This window comes from Uloborus diversus, chromosome 4, assembly GCF_026930045.1.
Source record: "Uloborus diversus isolate 005 chromosome 4, Udiv.v.3.1, whole genome shotgun sequence".
Taxonomy (NCBI): domain Eukaryota; kingdom Metazoa; phylum Arthropoda; class Arachnida; order Araneae; family Uloboridae; genus Uloborus; species Uloborus diversus.
In genome coordinates, this window is record NC_072734.1 from 61,562,854 (window position 1) to 61,585,261 (window position 22,408).

Here is a 22,408-nt window from a genome sequence, read left to right on the forward strand (position 1 = left end):
AGCCAATGTTTCAAAATTGAAGCTCCAAAAGCGAAATTTTTGACAATCTGAAGATATTGAGGAAAGGGGAGTTCCAGGGGGGACTCTCCTCTGGAAATTTTTCGAAATTGAAGTCCTTAAAACAAAGGTTTTTAGACTTTCTTCAATGATGTTAGAGGGAAAAATTCAGTGGTTCATCCTCTTAAAACTAACAAAATTGTTGCTTTAAAAACACAATTTCCGTCATTCTTTCTTGATATTAGAGGGACGGATTTCAAAGGCCTCTCCCAAGGAATTTTTCGAAATTGAACTCTTAAAAATGCGGTTGTAGGCTACATTTGATAAGGTTAAGGGCCTGGTAATTTTTCGAAATTGAAGATTCAAAATCGCTACTTAGACGATCTTCGGTGTTGTTAGATGGCGGGGTGTTCGGGGGCTCTTCCTCCTGAATAATCTCCCCAAAATTAAAGACCAGGAAACAAAATTTGAGACTATCTGAAATAATTTTCGATGGGGGGGGGGGGGGGGGGGTGAGCTTCGCGCACAGCATTCTTATTTTCAGAAGGGAGGTAGAACAAATTAGCTGACCAAGAATCTGCAACTGTTAAAAGTTTTTAATTTAAAGATTTCTTTTAAAAATAATTAAGGTTTTTTTCCTAAAATTTTTTCCCTTGTTAAAATAACTTTTCTATCCCTAAGGCATGTTCCTTTCTTCCTCTCAGTAAGAAAGAATACTTCTGAAGAAAAAAACATCAACTCAGCATTCAGGGGTAGGTACGGGTCTTGTGGACCCCTCCTCTGGTTGCGCCACATAAGAAGAATGTAATTACAGACTGCACTAGCGCAGCCAGAAATATTTTCCGGAGGAGGTTTTTCGATGCAAAATACTATCTGGAGGGACTATTTTTTAATTAAAAATATCCTCGGGAGAAGGTTTTTTTGATGAAGTGGATTTTTTTTTTAAATCAAAAATACCTTTTGAAGGTGGTTTTTTGATCAAACTACTGTACTAGAATTGGCATTTATGTTAAAACCAATGGCTCTAAGGGGTGTTTTCACCTCCAAACCCCCTACTTCCAGATAGTTTTCAAAACTTAAGTCATAAAAACCCTATTGTAAACTATCTTTCGTAATGTTGAAGGAAGGAATGAGGTTTATACATTTTTTTTTTTTTTTGAGGTGTGTATTTTTTTTTTTTTTTTTTTTTTAAGTTTCATGAACGCAATTTCAGACGATCTTCGATGATGCTTCAGAAAGAGAGGTTAGGAGTCTCTTTCTTGGAAATTTTGTCGAAATTAAAATTCTAAAGACGTAATTGTAGTATTTCTTTGATGACGTTAGGCGTTAGTGGAAGGGTTTGGATTTGGAACTTTCCCGCGAACATTTTTCGAAATCGAAGCTTCAAAAACGCAATTTTTGGCGATCTTCGGTGATGGCAGAGAGGGGAGAGGTTCGCTCCTTCCTTCAGATATTTTTGAAAACTAAAATCATAAATAAAAAACACAATCGCAAGCCAGCTTTAACGATAAACGAAGAAATGGAATTCTGAAACTCTCTTCCGGAAACTTTTAGAAATTGAAGTCAATAATGGAATTTTTGACGCTCTTCGATGATGTTAGGAAGATTAGAGTCCCTATATAGATGCTAGCTTCTATATAGGGACTCTAAGGAGGATAAAGGAGGGCCGCTCCCTCTAGGAGGGCCTCCCCCACAGTTTTTTTCATCGCTGAATGTTGAAAAACGCAATTTTAGATGATCTTCGATAATAGCAGGGAAAAGGGGTGGGGGATCAGAGTTCTCAAGCGGAAATGTTTCACAAGACCTAAACCTGTGTTATTAACATGTGTAACCAGGATACGCAGGGCTCGACTAATAAAAGTGAGGCCCAAGGCCCACAATAATTTGGAGGTCTCCCTGAAGGCTATTATTTTGAAAATGTGTGTATTTTTTGTATAGTTGTAATGCCATGCATAATTCTTTAAGTAATTTGGGACCCCTTTTGAAGAGGGGCCTAGTAGTCCAGGCCTAGTAGTCCAGGCCTAGTAGGCCTGTGCGTTAATCAGGGCCTGAGGATACGTAGTAAAGGTTGAATGATTAAAATCAATCGCTCTTCACTTGAAAAATTTCTGTAACCGCTGTTGAGAACGGGCAATTCTCATAATATTGCGCCCCTAAGCAGACGCAGACGCGCCCCACTCCTCACTAGTTGAGGAACGGTTAATGACGCAAAATTTTTTTTTTTAATGTCTTTCTTTTGCACCCAGTTCCAAAACTTCCCCTAAATTTTGAGGGATACTCATAAAATGCAGATATTGCGCCCCCTAGGGAGCGCGGGGCGCCTCACAGATATAGAATTGGTAAGTGAACGAAATAAATTTTTCAAATGTCTCTCTTTCTTTTGTACCCAATTCCAAAACTTTCCCAGTTGATGTATAGGGAAACTCATAAGTTGCAGATATTGCGCCACCCAGGGGGCGCTGAGAACCGGTGAAAGAACCAAATAAATTTTTAAAATGTCTTTCTTTCTTTTGTACCAAATTCCAAAACTCCCCCCTCCCCTAAATTTAGATTGAAAATTTATAAGTTGCGAATAGTGCGCCCCTAGAGGAGCGCGGAAGCGGCTCGCTTCCCACAGGTTGAGAACCGGTGAATGAAACAAATAAATTTTCCAAGTATCTTTCTTTCTTTTGTACCTAATTCCAAAACTTCCTCTCTAAATTTCAAAGGAAAACTCATTAGTTACGGATATTGCGCCCCCTAGGGGAACGCGCTCCACTCCCCACAGATTGAGAACTGGTGAATGAACCAAATAACTTTTCTGAATGTCTTTCTTCTATACCCAATTTTAAAACTTTTCCCCTAAATTTGGAGGGACATTTCTTAAGTTGCGAATATTGCGCCCCTAAGAGGGGCGTGGAAGCGCACTACTTGATATTGGTTTAGAATCGTAAATGAGACAAATAAATTTTCCAAGTATATTTCTTTCTTTTGTCCCTAATTCCAAAACTCCCCCCCCCCCTCCCGCTATATTTAGAAGGAAAATTCATTAGTTGCGAATATTGCGCCCCTAAGGGACGTGCCCTACTCTCCACACATTGCGAAGTGGTCAATGAACCAAATAAATTTTCCAAATGTCTTTCTTTTGTACCCAATTCCAAAATTTTCCTACCAAATTCAGAAAGAAAGCTCAGAACTTGCGGATATTGCGCCCCCTAGAGGGGCACGGAAGCGCCCCACTTCACACAGGTTGAGAACTGGTGAATGAGACAAATAAATTTTCCGACGATCTTTCGTTCTTTCTTTTTGGTATTTAAATATTCGTCTAGGGACGCTTTCGGCGCCCCCTTCCTACTGGCGCCCCTGATTTTCCCAGGGAGGGGCAATAGCCCCATTGCCCCCCCCCCCCCTTTGGATCCGCGCCTGTACTAGCCAAGCAGAGTTATCATTAAGGAAATATTCAGTCAAGTTCCGGGCATTATAAAAATACTTAAAAATGGACAATTACAATCACAATTTTCCCCCAAAATAAGGTTTAGCTAATACTGTATCAATTTGTTCACCAATAAAGCGCAGAAGTGTTCATATCTGTTAAATTTTGTTTAAATAAAAAAATTTTGAAAAAAAATAGAACCGACTTCAAAATTGCTCTAAAAAGTGAAAAATAATTTTATTCTTTAAACACCATCGATAATGCTTTTAAACATAATTTTTGAAGTTGGCGCAAAAACAAAACGTAAAATCCAGTGCAACCATGCTTCGTTCTTATTTTTTTCAGAAAAGCATCCAAAGTTACGAATGAAACATTTATATCGTTATTCAAATATGCTGTCATCCATGCATGATATATGTGATAGTGAAGAAACTGGGCGTGGTTAAATTTATAATTATAGTTGAGTTACGACTGTGAATGATTTTATCTATCGTTTTTGCGCCAACTTCAAAAATTATGTTTAAAAGCATTATCGATGGTGTTTAAAGAATAAAATTATTTTTCACTTTTTAGAGCAATTTTGAAGTCGGTTCTATTTTTTTTTTCAAAATTTTTTTATTTTATTCTTTTTAGTGTAAATGTAGGTATTTCAGAAATAGTAAGAAGTTACCATCACGAAACTTCACCTTATTTTTTTCATAAAAATGCTCCGTACTAAAAAAAAAAAAAAACTATAAACACGCGTTACACTTTAAGCGATTGGCACTAAAAACTTATCTTTGTTCCTCTCTGGAATTCATGTGTAGTTAATTTCTATTTAAGTATTACGTTTTCCCTAACTAATTTCCATTTCACAGCATACAAGTTGCTTGTTATGCAATCCTGTATTTTCTTACTTAGCCCCGATCATCTGTTATTGGAATAGATAATAACGATAAAAATACTACTGTGTGTAGTTGAGGCAAACCAAATGGTAGCATTGTGAAGGCCTAAGCAGATCCTGATCACTGCATCACTTCGCTTCCAGGTTAGGTTTACCCCCACTATGGAGCAATAGCACAGAAGAAGGGAAGATTTCGGTAATTCACATAGGGTAACTATACATCAGCAGGGTTACCAAAATCAAATTATTTATGCCAAAAATGAGACGACAGCGCCAGATTCCCGATTATCAAAATATCCCACTGAAGAAACTTGATGCTTGCTTCAGGGAAGCCTTCATTCAAAATTATCCTTACAATTACTATTAATGTTACTGTCATATGGCACCAAACTTTCATAACAATGGGTTTTAAATTTAATCATTTAATCAGGGAAATTGCATGAAATTTATTGATTTTTGCCCATAAATTTTTTTCTAAAGGACAAATATGGTCAAACAAAGTAATGGGACCTAAGTTGAGCCATTCCCTATCCATTAAAAAAAGAATCATCAAAATCGGTTCACTAGGTGAGACGCTGTGAGTGGACAAACAAAAAAAAAAAACATACATACGGTATGAACTGATAACCGCCTCCTTTTTGAAGTCGGTTAATAAAACATATTTAGTTGTTAAGAACGATTTCCTCATATTTAAGTGATATCCCAATCGTTAGATAAAATTTAATATCTATTAGAGCTATGGGGCCGCTACATCTCCTAATGCCAGGACCGATTTTTTCAACCAATCCGCCACTGGACCCAGGGTTACCAACAGGATGGTTACCAACTACTCCGCATTTTGCGGAGTTGCTGCGCAAAAATGGCGAAACTCCGCGGCTCCGCAAAGAAGTTCTTTTGCTCCGCATTTCCCTGCCGAAATTTTATAGCTTAAATTTTGCTATTTCATCATAACAAACAAGTAAATATGGGAAATTAAAGATGCTTATACTCAAAGATTGAAATTGTGTATAAAGCTGTTTTATTAATTTAGAAATAATTATTTTCATACTAGTGCTTAAAATAATTATTAAAGCTTTAAAAAAAAAAAAAAAATCAGAAGTGGTTTTAGTTAATATTGTTGATTTTTATACAAAATTCCAAACTGCTTCCGCAAAATTCTAAATTACTTCTCAAAATCAGCACAGATGCTCCTCAAAAAAATCTCCCCCCCCCCCTTGCTTCCCCTGGAGCTCAGGCCTAAATCTGCCTATGTTCCAGAAACTTGCCCTTCTAAGTTGAAATTTTGTCCTGTTTCAGATTAAGTTTATCGTAGTCCAGACTTGCTTTCCCGATGCGATTCTGAGATGAAAATACTCGTATAGCGACAAATTACATAAGACTAATAAAATCGATTGTCAACTGACAGCATTTAGTTGAATCTACCGCAACCAGTGAATATCAGGCCAGGGGCGTGTACAGAAATTTTTGAGGTCCGGCACAACTGACTTTTACGGGTTCCTCTCCATTTTGTTACCACAACGTCCCTACTGTATATTTCACCCCACATTTAAAAAATCTTCAGGCTCGGAACCAGCCAACAGATGCTCCTCCCCCCCCCCCCATCAACCTTGTGCATGCCACTGCTCATGTATCAACACCCCAAAGCATGGCCTACACATTTATAGCAGGGCCGGGGCCGCTTTGTCTAGTGGTGCAGGCCAATTGTTGTTAGTAGACGTACTAATATAAGATTTTTGAAAGCTCTTTTTTTCGTCCCGGGCCCTTTTTCAGGCCACGTCGGACCTTAATTTCTCTGGCCCCCTCCCGTTTCCTCAATGTGGAAGCCATGGACCCCAGAGCTCCAAAAACTAGAGACAGTTGACAAAGAGAGAAAAGCATTCGCACCTGTTGACTTCGGCTATTTACTTCGGCCCTGCTAAGGATGGGAGAAAAATTAACCTGCTTCCAAACACTTTTTTCCCATAGAGTGAACAAATTTCATTTTTTCTTCTATTATTACGCTTTAAAAAATGTTAGATGTGAATTAAATGTATTAAGTTCAGTAAAAAATTGCTTAAAGTGGCCCACTCGGTCGTTGGCCCAGTCGATGCCCCGACTAGCCGACCTGGCCAGTCCGTCCCTGTATGTATGTATGTATGTATATATATATATATATATATATATATATATATATATATATATATATATATATATATATATATATATATATATATATATATATATATATATATATATATATTCGGGTGGTCCTTATTTATATGGGAAATTTTTTTTTTCGGAATTCAACAAGTGACGCCCCCTAGTTTTGTGACACTATAATAAAAAGTAATCGGTGCAAAATTTGAACTCGATCGGGCAATAATAACACGTGCCCCTAGGACGTTGAACTTAAACACTTTTGGTAATTTTCCCACAAATCTTCAAGTTTTTACTTCAGACCCCGTACATCGTTTCTCCTAAGTTTGAAAAATATTTTTACAGCGAGATAGCACTAAAATTAATCTTTTTAATTACTTCATATCGTCTAAAGATTTTACATTGAATAAGAATGAAATAGTGCTTTAGAAACTTTACCTTAATCGTACGCTTTTCTCAATATATCTCAATTGTGTTCATTTTTTTTCCCGATAGTCTTGTGTTGTCTGTAAAATACTAAATTACTTTTGTGACTTATATTTGGTAAATTGATTGTGAAATTCTTCGATTAATTGCGCTCCTCTTTCAGTTGTATCTTTCACAACTTCAGCATTTTAACGATATCTCTTCCCTTTAAATAGCTTCCTTCATTTTGCCATGAATCAGGATCAAATAGGAAAACATCTTTTGGTGTTTGTAACTTATCAAACAATTTTATTGACTTGTAATTGATTCTATAAAGAGGAAGATCTTTACTAAGAAAATATTCCAAATCAGCTACTGTTACCTGAAATTTTTCATACAGTCATCAGACACGTCTTCCTATTCAGCAAGCATTTTTTTGAAGTAGACTTTTCCTATCTTCAAAGTTAATTCCTTCATCCAATACGGACAAAGCTACTAATTCATCCCCTAAGTACCATAAGTGATTTATGAATTTTTCAATCACTGCTTCTACTGCATGTTTGTCATCATTTTGTACGCTTCAGGTTTTTTAGACACTAGACTTTATAAGATAAATAAATACCTTTGTGCGGAATAGTAAAGTCAGACCAAACAACGTAAGTAGAAGCACAAATTTGTAAATTACAGCAGACACGTGTTTCGGCGTTACAGGGAACGCCTTTTTCAATGCAAAAAATAATGAGCTTATGGATGAAAAGACATCCGACAAAAGCCAAGAGCAGATAAGCATGCAGCTTAAAAGATAAAAACAGCGGATTAGCCAAACACCAATGACAAAGTTATAAACCGATCAGGAACCAATAGGAATGCAAGCAAAGGCCAGGAGCTTTCTCTTAGGTACGAACCCAGAAAGAAAGAATTCAATTGGACAAGGATTAAGCCGAAGCTTAAACAAAAAGAAAAGAAATTGTCAGTAACCGTGAACCGCAAGAAAGGAAAAGCAGAATGGAAAACCATGAAATAAAATAAACAGAAACAAAAAATATTCGAAAAAAGGAAAAATAAAGAAAAATAGAAGAAAATTGGAGGGGGGGGGGGTGTCAATCAAGACAAAAAGGTAAAAATAAACAAAGGAAGATAGATAAAAATGAGTGGGGGAAAAAAAAAGGGGGGGGGGAACGGGGAAAGAACAGTATTAAAGATATGGGAGCCAAATGTTAGAAAAATATGGAACTGCACTAAGATCGTTAACTAAGTTAGAACTGTTCCTCAAAATATGAAAGGATTCCCAAAAGTCAAGATCTGATGAATTGGGGCATTTTTGGATAATCTGATAAGAGTTAAAATCAAAAGAGTGATTAGAATCCCAACAATGTTGAGCAATACTAGACTTATTTAATTGTTGTTTTTTCACATAATTTTGATGCTCTTTCAAGCGAATTTTTAAAGCACGCCGAGTCTGTCCAATATAGGCAAGTTTACAACTACAATTAATTCTATAAACTCCACAACAATTAAGAGGGTGAATAGGATCTTTAAGAGAAGAGAATGAAAGTTTATTAATAGGAGAGAACACCACCTGGAATTGGAAACGTTTTAGAATCTTAGCAACCTGATAGCTTACAGATGGAAAGAATGGCAAAACAACCAAATTCTTTCTGATGAAGGTTCGGTTAAGAACATTAGTTTGGGATTTATTTGAAAGTTTTTTATAAATGGAATCAATCAAAGTTGGCGGATAGTCTCTATCAATTGCCACAGCTTTAAGATAATTAAGTTCCACTTTAAGAAGTTCCGACGAAGAACAAATATTAATTGCGCGATAAACAAAAGAATTGAAAGCAGAATATTTTTGATTTGGAGGATGAGACGATAGTCTATGAGGAGGTAAAGAGATAGCAAAAGGTTTGCGATAAACAGTAGTTTCAAAACCAATTTCAGTACGAGAAACAAGTACATCAAGAAATGAAATGCAACTATTCCGTTCTTTCTCACAAGAAAACTGAATATGAGGATCAATGGAGTTTAAAATAGATAAAACCTCATTACTCTCAAACTGATTCTGGTTCATTAGAACAAAACAATCATCAACATACCGAACATAAAATTGGAACTGTAGTTTTTGGAACAGCTTAACCTCAAAATAATGCATGTAAATATCACTAAGAATGGGGCTAAGTGGGTTACCCATAGCCAGACCATCTAACATAATATAAAAATTCCCATTAAAAACAAAAGAACATTGCTGAAGACAAGTACGGGTAAGTTAAATTAAATCCTCAATTTCCGTATTGGTGAAATGAAATTCAGAACGTCTTCTACGAAGGCATAACAATGAACCCTCGACGGGAACGTTCGTAAATAAAGAGTTAACATCAAAAGAAGCCATAAAAGAATTATTTGGAACGACACTATGAATTTTTTTAACAAACTCAACAGAATTTTTAATGGTAAATAAATTGTGACTCCTAAGGGGAGAAAACACAGAGACTAAATATTTTGCAAGTTTGTACGAAGCCGTACCAATATTGGAAACAATCGGCCTGAAAGGAATACCAGCTTTATGCACCTTAGGTAAAGCATAAAATCTAGCACAATTAGCAATAGATGGAACAACAGAGCGTTTAACATTTGAAGGAATAGACTTAACAGACTTGACAGCAGATGCAATAGTTTTTAACTCTTTATCACTAGGATCTTTAGAAATTTCAGAATATGGCCCAGAAGAAATCAAATCATTAGTTTTATCAACATAAGATGATTTGTCAAGAACAACAATTTGGCCACCCTTGTCAGCTTTGGTAACAACCAGATCAGAATTCGAAACTAAGTCTATTGCTGTACTGTAACAACTATTGCTGTAATTTACAAATTTGTGCTTCTACTTACGTTGTTTGGTCTGACTTTACTATTCCGCACAAAGGTATTTATTTATCTTATTTGTGGCTTAAACGGGCCTTACGTTTACATTTTTCGCCTTTTATGCAATTTGTGTTTTTGTTTTTTGTTTTCGGAATTTTTGTCTATTGTTGTATTTTGATCGTGACTTTTTACTTCTTGTTTCTTATTCATTCTGTTATTGTTTGATTTTGTTTATTTTCATTTGTTTTGGTTTTGCTTTTGATTATGTCTCAAATCAATAGGTTTGCCAATCTTCGGATTAAGAAATTTCGTTTTTTGAACCATTTAAAATTTCTTCAAGAGTGTAGGCGCAAGAAAATTATTCCGAAGTTTATTTCTTTGAAATGTAATCTACCACGTTCTGTAAAAATTGACAAAGTAATCTTTCGGTCGAAATTGGCTTTACTCAGAGCTTCGATCCAGGAAACTAGGAAACATTTATCGTTTATTGAACGTGAACTTTATGATTTACATCTTTCGGTTTCTAATTCCATTCCCAACTTTAACATTATTGACAGAAATTCTTGGTCTAGAACCCTTCGTTCCTCTGATAAACATCAAATTGTTTTGAAAAAGAAATTAGCTATGCTTTGTAAATCTTCTCATGTCGTTCCTCTTGATAATTTACCTGTTGTTAATAAGACTGTTGTTGTTAATCTTTCTGGCGTTCCATTAAGTAATTCTCAAATTGAGGCTCTAAAATGTAATGATAATTTTGCTGTGAGTGTTAATCCTTCTTTTTCAAAGCTTATTGCTCCTGTTGAGAAAGCTTTTAAATTTAGTGCCTTAACTTCCTCTCAAAAAGATTCGATTCGGCATCTTATAGCTTCTAATATTGACTTTAACTCGAAAATTTCTAAACCTGTATTTGCTAATACTGTTAGCCGTTCTGTTAAAGACTTAGTTTCGAATTCTGATCTGGTTGTTACCAAAGCTGACAAGGGTGGCCAAATTGTTGTTCTTGACAAATCATCTTATGTTGATAAAACTAATGATTTGATTTCTTCTGGGCCATATTCTGAAATTTCTAAAGATCCTAGTGATAAAGAGTTAAAAACTATTGCATCTGCTGTCAAGTCTGTTAAGTCTATTCCTTCAAATGTTAAACGCTCTGTTGTTCCATCTATTGCTAATTGTGCTAGATTTTATGCTTTACCTAAGGTGCATAAAGCTGGTATTCCTTTCAGGCCGATTGTTTCCAATATTGGTACGGCTTCGTACAAACTTGCAAAATATTTAGTCTCTGTGTTTTCTCCCCTTAGGAGTCACAATTTATTTACCATTAAAAATTCTGTTGAGTTTGTTAAAAAAATTCATAGTGTCGTTCCAAATAATTCTTTTATGGCTTCTTTTGATGTTAACTCTTTATTTACGAACGTTCCCGTCGAGGGTTCATTGTTATGCCTTCGTAGAAGACTTTCTGAATTTCATTTCACCAATACGGAAATTGAGGATTTAATTTTCCTTACCCGTACTTGTCTTCAGCAATGTTCTTTTGTTTTTAATGGGAATTTTTATATTATGTTAGATGGTCTGGCTATGGGTAACCCACTTAGCCCCATTCTTAGTGATATTTACATGCATTATTTTGAGGTTAAGCTGTTCCAAAAACTACAGTTCCAATTTTATGTTCGGTATGTTGATGATTGTTTTGTTCTAATGAACCAGAATCAGTTTGAGAGTAATGAGGTTTTATCTATTTTAAACTCCATTGATCCTCATATTCAGTTTTCTTGTGAGAAAGAACGGAATAGTTGCATTTCATTTCTTGATGTACTTGTTTCTCGTACTGAAATTGGTTTTGAAACTACTGTTTATCGCAAACCTTTTGCTATCTCTTTACCTCCTCATAGACTATCGTCTCATCCTCCAAATCAAAAATATTCTGCTTTCAATTCTTTTGTTTATCGCGCAATTAATATTTGTTCTTCGTCGAAACTTCTTAAAGTGGAACTTAATTATCTTAAAGCTGTGGCAATTGATAGAGACTATCCGCCAACTTTGATTGATTCCATTTATAAAAAAACTTTCAAATAAATCCCAAACTAATGTTCTTAACCGAACCTTCATCAGAAAGAATGTTGGTTGTTTTGCCATTCTTTTCCATCTGTAAGCTATCAGGTTGCTAAGATTCTAAAACGTTTCCAATTCCAGGTGGTGTTCTCTCCTATTAATAAACTTTCATTCTCTTCTCTTAAAGATCCTATTCACCCTCTTAATTGTTGTGGAGTTTATAGAATTAATTGTAGTTGTAAACTTTGCCTATATTGGACAGACTCGGCGTGCTTTAAAAATTCGCTTTGAAAGAGCATCAAAATTATGTGAAAAAACAACAATTAAATAAGTCTAGTATTGCTCAACATTGTTGGGATTCTAATCACTCTTTTGATTTTAACTCTTATCAGATTATCCAAAAATGCCCCAATTCATCAGATCTTGACTTTTGGGAATCCTTTCATATTTTGAGGAACAGTTCTAACTTAGTTAACGATTCTTAGTGCAGTTCCATATTTTTCTAACATTTGGCTCCCATATCTTTAATACTGTTCTTTCCCCCATTTCCCCCCCCCCCCCCTTTTTTTCCCCCACTCATTTTTATCTATCTTCCTTTGTTTATTTTTTACCTTTTTTGTCTTGATTGACACCCCCCCCCCCCTCCAATTTTCTTCTATTTTTCTTTATTTTTTCCTTTTTTCGAATATTTTTTGTTTCTGTTTATTTTATTTCATGGTTTCCCATTCTGCTTTTCCTTCTCTTGCGGTTCACGGTTACTGACAATTTCTTTTCTTTTTGTTTAAGCTTCGGCTTAATCCTTGTCCAATTGAATTCTTTCTTTCTGGGTTCGTACCTAAGAGAAAGCTCCTGGCCTTTGCTTGCATTCCTATTGGTTCCTGATCGGTTTATAACTTTGTCATTGGTGTTTGGCTAATCCGCTGTTTTTTATCTTTTAAGCTGCATGCTTATCTGCTCTTGGCTTTCGTCGGATGTCTTTTCATCCATAAGCTCATTATTTTTTGCATTGAAAAAGGCGTTCCCTGTAACGCCGAAACACGTGTCTGCTGTAATTTACAAATTTGTGCTTCTACTTACGTTGTTTGGTCTGACTTTACTAGACTTTATATTAATTTAAAAGGCCTAGAATGGGTTGCTGCGAAAAACTATATCTTCATACAACATTTAACTGCAAAACAGCATTTACGGGCATTCTCTTCATGTAAGTTCAATTTAAATTGTTTCCTAAATATAAAAATATTCAAACAATAAATTCTTTTTGCCACCCATCTGGCTCACAGATAAGCTCCAGGTTGCCGAGAACATATCCCTGTAGGAGGGAGGACTTCACCAAGAAATATTATTACACGTTATGAGAATTCTCTGTAATATTTCTTAATTCCACTTTCTACGAACAATAATATGTCATCAAATTCTTCTTTTAGAATTTAAGGGATATCTGTACTTTTTGAATTTTGAAGCGCTTAAATAATGGAATATCGAGTCTAGAACTAAGAAAGGCAAGAACTTCTTCAAAGACACTTTGCAGTACGATTTCAAGTGCATGATGATAACAATACAAATGCAATATATCACCGTTCAGCTTTTGCTATAAAAATTACATGCATAATTTATACGGCCGGTATTGTAAGCCGCTGTATAAAACACTACAGCTTCAACAGTTAGCAATAAAGAACAATCATCTAAGATATCATATACAACCGAAGAAATATCTCAGAAATTCTGAGTAGCTGTTCAACATTGGGACCTGAAGCTATCATGGTAAGCCTATCGGCGTTTTTTTTTTTTTTTTTTTTTTTCAGTTACATCTGGATGTAGCTTTGTATATCAGGGAATAGCTAAAAAATCTAAATTTAAATTTATTAAATCTGATTTTACCTCTCGAAGATTTTCTCTTGCTCTCGTAAGGGATGTACGATTGATCATAAGGTTATTTGGATTTAAATTTACTGCATCTACATAGGCTGTTAATAAATGAGCAGCATCTTTGTCCCTAATATGGCATTTGTCTAACATCGATGAAACGCGAGCAGATATCAATATTTGTCAAGCTTTTTTGCGTTGTGGTAGACCAGAAAAAGAAAAAAGGTTCAACAGGTTAAGACAGATACCCATTTCGATCTCTAAATCTTGTGAATTGCAAGAGGAATTTGATGATAATAAAGGACTATGTACTGAAATAGAAGACAGTTTAAAGTATAGATTTTTACATTATTCCGATCTGGAATTTTTTTAAAATTTATGTTTTAGATATGGAAAATAGAGTTGATTTTTATGGTAGGGTAATCGAGGATTTTTCAAAATTTAAATTATAAGAATGCATATACATTTAAGTATATAACTAAAGAACAGCGAATTAAAATATAATTGTAATTAATTATATTTATAGCATGGAAACCTAGTGGACCTATTTGCTACACCTATTACATACACAGAAAATTTTCTAAATCAACACCCCCAAAGCCTGCAGGAGGCAATTTGTTATTGTCAAAAATCATTCATTTATGGCCTAGGCCATTCATTAACGGCCTTTAGAATCCCTTGTGTCCATCTTGGTGGAAAGAAATGTTCCTCTGCCGCTCGGTTTGAAACGTGCGCGAATAGCGGTATGCCTGTCCCAAGGCCATTGGTGTACGTGTACCCTATGTAATATGTAAAATTTCACAGAATGAAAGTGAGAGAATGGTTGGTCTGGAAGTAGCAACATCTATTGAGGTTCAAAATTACTTTAAATCTGAAATCTAGGAATATTTTTACATGAAAATGAGAAAATCCGCAATTTTTTCTTCGAAACTCAAAAAAGGGGGCCCTAGGGGCACGTGTTAATATTCATGGATGGACTTAAAATTTTGCATGGATCATTTATTTGTATGATGGAACAAATTGAGGGGGCCTCGTGTAAAATATCTACAACTTCAAAAATAAGGAACACCCTAATATATAAATATATATATATATATATATATATATATATATATATATATATATATATATATATATATATATATATATATATATATATATATATATATATATATATATATATATATATATATATATATATATTGTTTCTCTTAAAAATTTAACAGTGTATTCTAAAGGATTCAAATCAATAGTAGAACCAATATAATATTGTTGCTGCAAAATTATCAGATATGAAACTAGTGACATATTGCACAACACATTGGTGTTTATAGGCACATGTGCCAATTACTGGAGAAAGTAAAACTGAAGCACCAGTCAATGGCACCCATCATTATTTCAAAAATCCAAAAAGGGTTAAAAATGTATTTCTACCCACTCAAAGTAACACCTTTCAACTAAACAAAACTTTTGACAACGAAAATTTAAAATATATTTTAAGTCAGATTTTAATGGATTGATTCGCATGCTTCTCTTAAGCCAGAGAAGTTTTTGCAACAAAAATGGCTGATTTGACACAAGCCACAATTGTTTTTCTTTCCTATGCACTGCTACCATTTAGTGACATGAATTGAAGTTATAATCTTTAAAAGAAATGTACATTGTATAGCTTTCTTCTTTCAAAAAATTTGCCCGGGAAATTTTCTAAATTTGAGATCAAAAATAGTAAGCTTCAAAGTTTTTTTAAAGCATTTTAAAGTCATTTAATCAACATTAGAACCCCGAAAACTTGACAAGCCTGACACATGTTTTTTGGCTTTGAAAAAAGGAAACAATAAATACAAACACGCACAGTATTTTTGTTAAAAAGTAATTTAATTAACTTATGGTCCGTGGTAGCCCGATCGGTAGAGTGTCGGATTTGGGGCCGGAGGGTCCTGAGTTCGAACTTCGATGGTCAAAGATTCACCGTCGTCATTAAAGGGGACTGGGCGACGTAAAATATGCTCGTGGTCTCAATGTCCTCCAAGTGAAACGATACCTCTGGGGGTGCTAGCACCAGGTAGCTATTAGCTCCTGGTCTAGTTCTAAATTCTCATTAACTGTTCGATCCGGTGATGGTGCTGCCATCTGTCGGTATAAAAAATATTGGAGGCAAGGCACTTAGTATGCAGTCCTCGACATAAATACAGTTGCAGTCAGTTGTGACTCGGAATCGAATCGAATCTAATTAACGCATGTTTTTTAAGACTAGTTGTTTTTTCATAAGTGATATCGGCTGACATATTCAAGTGTAAACGCAGTTTCTCAATGTCTAGGTCATTTTTGAAAAACTCACTTGATTTTTCGAAATTTGTTTCACTTTTCTTTTCTTTACTAATAATAAAGCTGAAAGTCTCTCTGTCCGGAGGATGTCTGGATGTCTGTGACGCGCATAGCGCCTAGACCGTTTGGCCGATTTTCATGAAATTTGGCACAAAGTTAGTATGTAGCATGGGGGTGTGCACATCGAAGCGATTTTTCGAAAATTCGACATGTTTCTTTTTCTATTCCAATTTTAAGGAAAAAAATATCATAAGATGGACGAGTAAATTACGAAATTATCATAACGTGGAACCGTAAAACGGGCACAAGCCAATTGGCGAGATACGAAATTATAATAACGTGGAACCGTAAGATGGGCACAAGCCAACTGGCGAGAAAATTCACCATACATTATAGGCGAACCAAAAGACCTTTTGATTTTTCTATTACGGGCAAAGCCGTGTGGGTATCACTAGTGTTTAATAAAAGCAAGCACTCTTGTTCAACTGCAAGAACCTATGTGAGTCCAGTTGATGTAAACAGCTGGCTTTGTTATTTTCATACTTCTTTGATATACGTCGATTCCGAAGAAGCGAAAGGATCATCATTTTGTGAAGGTTTTCCTTTTAAACACAATTCCCAAAGCATTCAAAACTATTACGCCTCCCATTTAATATACAAAATCAAAGTCTCATATATTTTTTCTAGATCAGCAATACTTAGATGAGCGCGCCGCAGCGCTGCCCACTAGCAACAGACTTGACCCGTAAGTTCGCGCACTAGGACAAATTCTTAGTGTGCTTGCAGCACCGTAACACCATCATTATTCACACCACTCGTTTTCAGTTAACCTGCTTACTACCATAATAATTATTTGTTTTAACTCATTACTGAATGTATTTTACAAGGTAAACTATCTTCAAACTAGGAAAATAAAAGATAAATTTATGAGTTTAGAAAGCATAAAATGACTAATAATTTTCTTGATTTATTAGGGGGGGGGGGGGGCTCTGCCTCCTCAAAAATATTTTTGAGGGGGCTCGGCCCCCCTCAGGCCCCATGGAGTCGGCGCCACTGAGCTCTTGTAGCCCTTTAATATACACTGCTCGACATTGAAAATGCAACACCAAGAAGGAGTGTTCAGAAATCTATGAAAATTTTAGAGTAGACGTACATCACTGAGTTATGTAAATGATGTGAAATGCGCAGCTCTCTGACGCACCTAAAGTAAGATATAAGGGAAGAAATTTGCAGAATGGGCAATATTCGTGTCGTTATTTCTGACTGGAGAATTATCGAAGAAATTTTTTTTTTCTTGCAGGATACGTGTAACACGAGAGAATGCCAGGCCGCCGTTAACGAAGGCACTTCCAGCAGATAGACAATTTTACGAAGGGTGTGGTGATCGGACTGAGAAGGGGCGGTTGGTCCGTACGTCAAATCGCGGCTGATACCCACATGGATGTGAGCATCGGCTGTGCCGAAGATGGTTGGAACAACGAAATGTGGTAAGATTGAGGGGTGCAGGGGCAGCCAGAGTGACGCCAGAACGCGTGGATCGACGCATCCACCGACAAGCTGTAGCAGACCCACAAGTCACTTCTTCCTCGATTCTGCAGCAGGTGCAAGATACCCTAAATGTTCCCGTGTCAACCAGAACCATTTACCGTCATTTGGTCGCATGTGGTCTGCAATCACAGCGTCCGCTAAGAAGAATGCCCTTGACCCCACAACATAGACAGCAACGTTTAGTATGGTGCCGGACTAGAGCGACGTGGATGACAGAATGGCGAAATGTCGTGTTCTCAGATGAATCCCGCTTCTGTTTATCCAGTGACAGTCACCGCACACGTGTGTGGCGTCGACGTGGAGACAGATCTAATCCGGCAGTAACTGTGGAACGTCCCACCGCACGACAACGTGGCATAACGGTTTGGGGCGCAATTGTGTACAATTCTATATCACCTCTAGTTCGGATTCAGGGCACTATGACGGCCCAACGATACTTGGATAATGTGCTGCTGCCAGTGGCAATCCCTTACCTTCAAGGGCTACCTAATGCAATTTTTCAGCAGGATAACGCCCGACCACACAGTGCTTGCATCTACCAACATGCTCTCCAAGGCACACAGATGCTTCCCTGGCCACCATATTCTCCTGACCTGTCACATTTCGAACTTGTGTGGGATGTGATTGGATGCCATTTGTAGACTCTGTCCCTGCCTTGTTCAGAAGACGAACTGTGGCAAATGGTTGAAAGGGAATGTAGAACCATCCCTCTGACACCATCCGTACCCTTACTGACTCTATGCCTAGACGTGTTTCTTCGTGTATCGCTGTCCGCGGTGGTCCTACATCCTACTGAGCCGACGCCGTTCTCGTTCTGTATTCTGCCTATCATTTTGAAATTAAGATCATTTATTATTCCTTGCTGTTTCTTTTTTCCAAATTTCATCACTTTGTGACCACTCCTTCTTGATGTTACATTTTCAATGTCAAGCAGTGTATATTTGATAGGTTACAAGTTTAAAAATATGAAAACCATAAAATTAGCCTCACTCATCAGCTTTGGGAAAGGAACGCTGCAAAAATATGACACCTTTATATGAAAAAAAAAGTGCTGCTCTGCACAGAATCGTTTCAATCAAAGATTAAAGAGTAATTAAGCAGAGAGGGAGTGTAAAATATGGGAGGGAGGGGTAGATAAATATAAACTAGCCATCATCTTATGATAACAACCGAACTTCTGTGAGGATTTTTAACATATTTGAAGGGCTACGGGGAAGAACGATCAAAGTCCATTTTTCTAAAAAAACTCTGGTTAACCTATGAAAACACGAAGATTATTACAGACAATATTCAAGAAAAATATTATTCAGGCAAGAATCATCATAGTGAGTTTTAACAGAGAAGAATGAGGCTACCTTGGAAACGATTCGAGATTTCAAGATCGAAAACGTAATGAGGGAAATTTGAGCATGGTGGACTATGATCATTCTTCCCCGTGGCCTTTCATTTACTCTACAAATTAGAGCAATTTTTAAGATAACTCAGTTGGAACAAAAAAAAAAACATATTAACAAAAAAATTTTTTTCTTCATAAAACTATCTCAGAGATAGTTAAATCTTTAGTTTTCGTCATAAAGACAATTTATTAAATTATTCTATTCTATTCTATTCAAGAGTCACAAATGACTACAACTGCATTTATGTCGAGGACTACATACAAAGTGCCTTGCCTCCATTATTTTATATACCGATAGATGGCAGCACCATCACCGGATCGAACAGTTAATGAGAATTTAGAACTAGTCCAAGAGCTAATAGCTACCTGGTACTAGCACCCCCAGAGGTATCGTTTCACTTGGAGGACATTGAGACCACGAGCATATTTAACGTCGCCCAGTCCCCTTTAATGACGACGGTGGGTCTTCGACCAGCGGGGATCGAACCCGAGCCCCTCCGGCCCCGAGTCCAATGCCCTACCGATCAGGCTACCACGGCCCCTTATTAAATTATACGTTCATCTTTTTCCTTAACTTTAACACTATTTACTGGTAAGGCTACGAAAATCGAAATTTTCAATTTCTGAAAAATTAGTACGTAATTTTTCTGAAATCAGCGTCTAAAAATCTATTACATTTTTTTGGTTGTAAGCCTGTGTAATCTGTTTTCATCATGAATTACACTAGACGATTGCAAGCAAATGTTAACTTGCAAACAACCCCTCATGACTCGCTGCCTATCCAAGAATTGTTGAAGTTCGGCTCATTAGATCGCTGATAACTTTCTGCATTTTCAAGATATTGAATGGAATTTTTTTTGGAAGTTGCGAAATCTAGTTCGGTTTTAGCTTATGAAAGTTATAAATTGCTATCTATCGCGCATGCTCAGTGAAACATTGCTTTAATTGTCCATGTTTTATCAAATTTTCAACATTTTAATTTCAAATTTTAGTATTACATTTCTCTTGTGTGCTGCCAAGTTTTCTGAAAGTTTGGTACGCTTCGATGGAAAACTTCGCGTGTTATAAGCCAAGAACTTTCAAATAAAACTTGTAGTTTTGAAAGAAATGCTCATATCTTTGTGAATATCAGCGATACTTTTAGGAAAGTATGTAAAATAAATTGTACATACTAAGCGAATTGTGTTCTGAAATTCACAGAGCTATTTACAATGAATGATGATGAAAAAAAAACTGTTTTGTTTTTCTCAATTTGTGATTGATCCCCGAATTGCAAGGGTGACATCACTTTTATTGGAAAATGTCAGCTGGATCATACTTCTTATGTGACAAAAGTTACAAAGCAATTGGTTTTTTATTTCCTGAGAAATCGTTAAAAACGTGAATTTTTGAAAGTGTCCCAATACTTTTGGTCATATAGTGTAGTTAGATATTATAATTTTTGCTACCTCTCTCCCCCACTCAAAATGTTGAATTGACCTGTTTAAATATGTATCGAAATATAGAAAATATTGATAATTGGAGAGCGATATACTGTAGTATTAAAATTCTGATATCACTCCGCTCTACTGACCAGTTAGCTTTTCAAGTTTTAACTGAAAAAGTGGAGTTGGTAATGTTTATGCAATATGAGTAAGCACACAATTTTTGCAGAAACAAAAATTATAAACTTTATTTAAAAATATAGAACACAGCATTATTTCATTTCGGTTTCTTTCTTCAGGAACTAGTCTATTTAAAACAGAATCTGAAATAAAATACTAATTTAGAATAAAGATAAGATTAGTCATTTATGTGTTCAGATAAAAGAATCTAACGTTAAGGCTCATAAACTCTTAATGAAGATTGTCTGCATAGCTAATTATACAGGGAGGTCTCAGTTTATGAAGAATTTGCATAATTTTAAATGAGGGGAAAATACTGTACAATCATCCAAGAAAAATGCAGTTAAATGTTTCAAAATATTTCTATAAAAGAAGTACTCTTTTTACAATCAAAACACAAATTAAATATATACATTAAAATACAATGACTAAGCTTTTAAATTTTTTTAGAATAAATTTTGTATCCCTAATGAATAATGAAAGTTAAAACGACAAAAGAATACAATTAGAATAATTTGAGCAAGATGATTAGAGAAGGCACACATTTCTACAACTTTAAAACAAATTTTAGTCCATAGCAGCAAATTTGGTATATGAAAAAAGAAACAGGAGAAAAAAAAAATCACATAAAAATTTACATTTACACTTTCTATATTTCTTTTACATTTCATAATTTACACTATTTAAGTTAACATACAATAATAACTATCTTGATTAGCGATCTCTACCATTTAGATTTAAAAGTAAATTATGAATATAAGGCAAGATTATATTCCATTTACATCACAGAGTCTGCCGGTTATTCATCTATTAAATATTATTTTTCAAGCTGAAATTATATGGAACATAAATGTAAAAAATATAGCACATGAATAAACAGAGGCCACCCTGTAATGGAATGCAATGAAATCCCAACTTTATTTTTACACAGAAATGAGACAATTTGATCCCAGAATGCAAAATCACTTGCTATTTCTTTCTGCCATTAAAATGCCTAAATTTGTCTTGGACATTAGAATAGTTTTCCAAAAATTTAAATTTTGGTATATGTTTTGACTTGTTAAGAGATTTTGCAAGGTTTAGTCTGGGGAAGACAGATTTTCTCTTCCTACCCTTTCAGAAAGTCCTTTTTTCATGGTCACATATGAATGGACATTCCAAGATAAAGTATGAGAGAAAATGTAGATGATATTCAGCTGTGGCAGCAAACTTTTAAAACGCTCATGAAAAATAAGAAAGATGGCATGAGAGTTACAACTTATCTCCCTATCTTTAATCATGAAGCTTTAAGATTTGCTACATACACAAGTGAGGTGGTAGAGTTATTCCTATTCACCATGTCGGGAATTGATCCAGGTTATCTTTGTGAAAGACAACAGCCTTAACCACTAGACTATATGAAAGTTACAACTATACGTAGGCTTGCCAGATTTCTGGAATGCTCAACTGGACACCGGAAACTCTCCCCCCTTGGTCGCGAGTATTCAAAAGGGGGTGATAGTGGACTGGACTGAAATAAAATTTTTTGAAGAGTGAAATTTTTCGAAACTATGATAAAGCTCTACCCCCTCCCTCCCCCTGTAAAAACGTTTGAACAATGCTAGCTAAAATTATTGAAATTAAACATTTTAAAAATGCTATCTATTTTTTAAATAAACTTTCAGCTTTAGAATGTGTTGTCAGGCCAAAATTTTTGGAATTTCTGGATCTCAAACATCCCAAAAGGGAACATAAGCTGGTTTTTAGCATGTTTTTTTTTTTTGGGGGGGGGGGAGGTTACTAATTATGAACCTAAATCAGGGGTGATAATAAATGACACAAGCAGATAAATTTTATTATTCACATGTTAATATTTATTAGTTACTTTTGCTAGAAGAAATACTTTTTTGAAAGAGGAATGAAAACTTGGGCAATATTTACATATA